Raw genomic sequence first — 4,899 nt, forward strand, 5'->3', positions numbered from 1 at the left:
AACATATTGAACTAAAAAAAAAAGAACGCCCACTGAGACGGCTCGGCAAACGGATGCAACACTGAGGGTGCTTCTACATCCATGCCGAGAAATTTGGAAGGCGACTACCTGGCCAGCTGATGGGAAGTGATCCATATTCATGCCCGGTCCACGGAAAGGTGACCCCACAGAATGGGGAAACTGCTGGATAATATCATTGATATAACACACAAATAAAATGTTGCTAAAGATCATTCCAAAATGGTTGCAGTGGTACATCAATCCACATCTGCCTGAAAGCCAAGCTAGATTCAGAAGAGGATGTGGAACAAGGGACGATGTCCTATGGATCCTGGTTTACCACCGAGCATACCAGAAGACGTTCATGTGCATTATGGATAACATTGCTAACAAGGGAACTCAGGAACACTCCGTTGTGCTCAGGTGACTGAAGAGACAGTCATGCAAGCACCGTAAGGGAATACTGTGCTGTTTAAAATCAGAAAAGGTGTGCGCCAGGGTTATATCCTTTCACCCTACTTATTCGATCTATAAGCCAAGCAAATCATCTGAGAATGTGGACCACGTGAAGAAGAAAAGGCATCAGGACTGGAGGAAGGCGTTGATGACCTGTGATGTGCAGGTGGCAGCACCCGGGTTGATGAGAGTCAAGATGACTTGAAGCACTTAATGAAGATGAAACGCTACAGGCTTCCGTGCGAATTACTCCAATGCAAACACACATTCTCACAACTGGACCAGCAAGCAATCCCATGGCGAAGAGAACATACTGCAGTTGTCAAGGATTTCATTTTGCTTGACGTCCTAGCCAATGCCCTGGAAGGAGCCGTCGAGAAACTGAATGACGTATTGCACTGGGTAAATCTGCAGAAGGTCTCCAAAATGTCAAAAGCACGTCAACTAAGTCCACTTGGAGGAAGCACACCTGCCCGTGTGATCCAAGATTGTAAATGATATGCTCCAACGTCTCACGAGAGAATGGTCTCAGAGGTTAGGTTGTGAACAATTGGTTTGCAGAAAGCAAGGGATGAGATTGGAAGTCCAAAATCCATTTGCAGAGTCTACACACAGATTCAGGCTCTGGTGAGACCCCTCTGGCCTGAGTAGGGATGTGAGTAGCCTTGTTATCAGAGAGAGAGCACTGTAGAGAGGATTTTGGTAGATAGAGCTAGACTAAAATATAATGTCTTATTTTATCTCCCTTTTGACCCATTTAAACGTTTTCAGGTTTTTAAAAAAAGAAGCAAACCTCTGGTGAATCCCCTGTGGCCACGACTAGAGATGTGAATAATCTTGCTATTAGAGAGCATTAGAAAATAGATTATAACATACAGAGTTAAGTTACAATTCTTTTGGCCTATTTTAAAGTTGTTCTCGGGAGAGCAGAGTGAGGAAGCCGAGTTCACGGTCGGAGCTTCGATTTCATCTGGGTGGGGACAGGGCCCCTAGGAGCTTGGATAAAAGGTCAGCAGTCCCGATTTCCCCTCAGCTCCCTGCTCCCATAAGTGCCCATGACCAGCAAAGCCCACAAAGAGGCAGTGCAGGCCACGGCCCAGAACACCTCAAGTTCCTCAACTGGAACCCTTCCCCCTTCCTCGTTGTGGCTGAGTGCCGCAGCCGCCTCCTCCAGGCAGGCTTCCATGAACTCAAGGGGACCACCAGCTGGGGCATCAGACCTGAGAACAAATACTTTCTGACCAGGAACCCCTCCGCCATCATCGCTTTTGCTGTGGGGGCCAGGGTGTGCCCGGCAATGGCTTCAGCCTCATGGGTGCTCACACGGACAACCCCTGCCTCCGGGTGAAACGCCGGTCTCCCTACAGCCAGGTGGGCTTTCACCAGGTGGGCGTGGAGGCCTGTGGCGGTGTCATTTGGAACACCTGGTTTGACCGGGACCTAAGCTTGGCCGGGTGTGTCGTTGTCAAGAGCCCCACCTTGCATGTGGAACAGCCCATCCTCTGCATCCCACCCCTGGCCACCCACCTGCAGAGCAACATCCACGAGACCTTTGGACCCAACACGGAGATGCACCTCGTCCCCACTCTGGCCACAGCCATCCAGAAGGAGCTGGACAAGGCGACACTTAAGCCTGGCCCTTTCAACCCTGTGGATGACCAGCACCGCGGTCCTATGTCCTGCTGTGTCCAGCTGGGACTGAGCCCTGAGCACATCATGAAGATGGAACTCTGTCTTGCTGACACCCAGTCCGCGGCCCTGGGTGGGGCCTCCAAGGAGTTCCTCTTGCCCCCCGACTGGACAGCCTGCACAGCTGCTTCTGTGCCCCGCAGGCCTTGATCAATTCCTGCGCCGCCCCAGCCTGGATGGCCACGGAGTCCCACGTGGGCATGACGGCACTGTACGACAGTGAAGAGGTGGGGTCGAAGAGTGCCCAGCGGGCACAGTCGCTGCTGATGGGGCTGGTGCTGCGGAGAATCTCCAGCTCGGCCCAGCACCTGACGGCCTTTGAGGAGGCCGGGCCCAAGTCCCTCGTGATCAGCGCCGACATGGCCCACACAGTCACCCCAACTACCTGGACGAGCATGAGAACCGCCGGCCCTCTTTCCACATGGGCCCGTCATCAAGGTGAAGCGCACGCAGTGCTACAGCTCGAATGCCTTTTCCGAGGCTCTGGTCCGGGAGGTGGCCAACAACATCGAGGTGCCCCTGCAGGACCTCATGGTCCGCAACGACTCCCCCTGCGGCACCACCATCGGGCCCATCCCGGCGTCTCGCCCAGGGCAGCGGGTCCTGGACTTGAGCAGCCCCCAGCTGGCCAGGCACTCCATCCGGGAGACTGCCTGCACCACCTGCGTGCTCCAGGCCCTCACGCGCTCCGAGGGCTTCTTTGAGCCCTTCCCCTCCCTGAGCCGCAACCTCCTCGTGGACTGAAGCCTCCTGGGAGCTTCCTTTCCACTTCCTCTTTACCCCAAGAGGGCAGTTCACAGCTGAGCTGGCGCTGGAAGATTAAAGTAAATTTCTTCACTCAAAATAAAAATAAAGCTGTTCTCGTGTTTAAGATAGGCTGCTTTCTTTTTGATTGAGGTTTCTCTCTATTTTATTGTGTTGTTGTTAATGTTTTTGTTTCTCTTTTGTGCGTTTTTCAAGATATAAATCCCAGTGGGGTGAGTCTATAGACAGTAACTGGATCCATGGTTCCTTGGGGGTCTGGCAAGGGGGGTTGGGGGGAAATGGGGAGCTAATAACCATGGGTACGAGAAAAAAGAAAATGATCTAAAATTGATTGTGGTGATGATTCCACGACTCTTCTTGAAGGAATTGAATGATTGGATTGTATGATACGGAGATTCTGTGCCGATAACACTATTAAAAGTGAAAACAAACACAGTTCCCGAGGCCAAAACGTCACACTGAGGATGGAGGACACCTGACAGAAGCCTTGTTTTCAGTCACCGCCTCTGCGTGTGGGAGCCGGACCCTGAATCCAGAGGACAGAAGGAGAACCGAGGCCTTGGAAGGAGGGTGTTGGGGAAGAATGCGAAGCGGATCACGTGGAATGCCAGGAGAACCAGCGAATCCGCGGGAGCATCCCTCACACGGCAGGGTGGCCGGACCTGGCCTCGGGGACTTTGAACATGCTGTCAGGAGGGACGAACCCTTGAAGGACGCAGAGGATCAGAAAAGAAGATGATGCTCACAGAGGGGGGCTGACCCGACGACTGGCCCCAGTCGGCTCTAACACAGCGGGGACTGTGCAGAGGGGGCAGGGCTGGGCAGCGTTTTGTTCCGGTGTGCCCAGCGCGGTGACTGGAGAAGCAAGTCCAGGACTTGTCCAGGAAAGAGAGAGTTTTATATCAAGAAGTCATTGTGCATCAATAAAACACCCCAGCCCAGTCCCCATAAGTCCAATATTAGCCCGTATGTCTGATACCAGTTAATACATTCCTCTCCAGACTCATCAAACCCATGCAATGACACTGAACGCAGGAAGATCACAGGCCAGTGGGTGGGTCAAATCGCCAGATTGTGCTCAATGCCGACAATGGGATCCTTCATATGGCGATTAAAAAGCACACTGCTGTGCACAAGAACGTGGATGAAGCAGCCAGTACAATGATCAGCAAACGAAACTAGAAGCAAAAGAGCATATCGATACTGTACGGTTCATTTATATGAAGCTCAAGAGAAGGCTAATGTGTTCCCTGGTGCACTCACTGAGAAGGGGTCCCGGGAGCCCCCTGGGGTGCTCGTAACATTCCCTACTGTGCTGGTGTGCTGAGAACATGCGTGTGTACAATTGTAAAACTCAGTTCAGGAATAGACTTCCTATTTATAAATAGAAGGAAATGCAGCTGCATGTTAGGCCTTTCGACATCCGTGAGTGTGGTGGACATCTCTCTCTCCTGCCTCCCCCAGCCCCAGAAGGGCCCATGTTTTGCTGTGAGACTTGAAATTTCTCAATCATCTTTGGAAAAAAGGAGGCATGCATTTTCATTCTGCAAATTCCTTAGCCAGTCCTGGGTACAACGATGAACCCAGGAAGCCAAGTCCCTCCCTCACAGTGTTTGTAAGCCAGACAAAGTGCGCCCCCCACCCCCTGAGGGCAGAGGAAAGCGGGCCGATAGAACAGAAAGAGGATGCTTGCCCCTGTCGTGCAGAGGCCTAGAGAAAGGGCATCAACTGTCCTTTAGAGCTGCGACGGCGTAACTCAATTCTTCTTGCAATTTCATTACTGGGAAATCTATCAGCCCCGAGCACAGAATGGAAGGGAAGACAAAGGGCATAATCTGCGTCTTGTCCCGAATCACGGTTGAGCTGGAGTCTCTTACATCACTGACCTGCGGAGAGGAGGCAAGCCCTCACTCTAAGCATAACCTCTGTCCACCACCCTGTCCTGGCTCCCAGGGTCCTCCAGGGCTGGACCAGGAGGAACGGTGAGAG

General features: G+C 52.4%; 1 pseudogene; it reads left to right on the forward strand.

The window, feature by feature from the left end:
- The first annotated feature begins 1,511 nt into the window (after positions 1-1,511).
- On the forward strand, positions 1,512-2,889 carry LOC101643534 (annotated as a pseudogene).
- Positions 2,890-4,899: the final 2,010 nt, after the last annotated feature.

This window comes from Echinops telfairi, unplaced genomic scaffold, assembly GCF_000313985.2.
Source record: "Echinops telfairi isolate 266 unplaced genomic scaffold, ASM31398v2 ScPeMD7_9;HRSCAF=40, whole genome shotgun sequence".
NCBI classification, from domain to species: domain Eukaryota; kingdom Metazoa; phylum Chordata; class Mammalia; order Afrosoricida; family Tenrecidae; genus Echinops; species Echinops telfairi.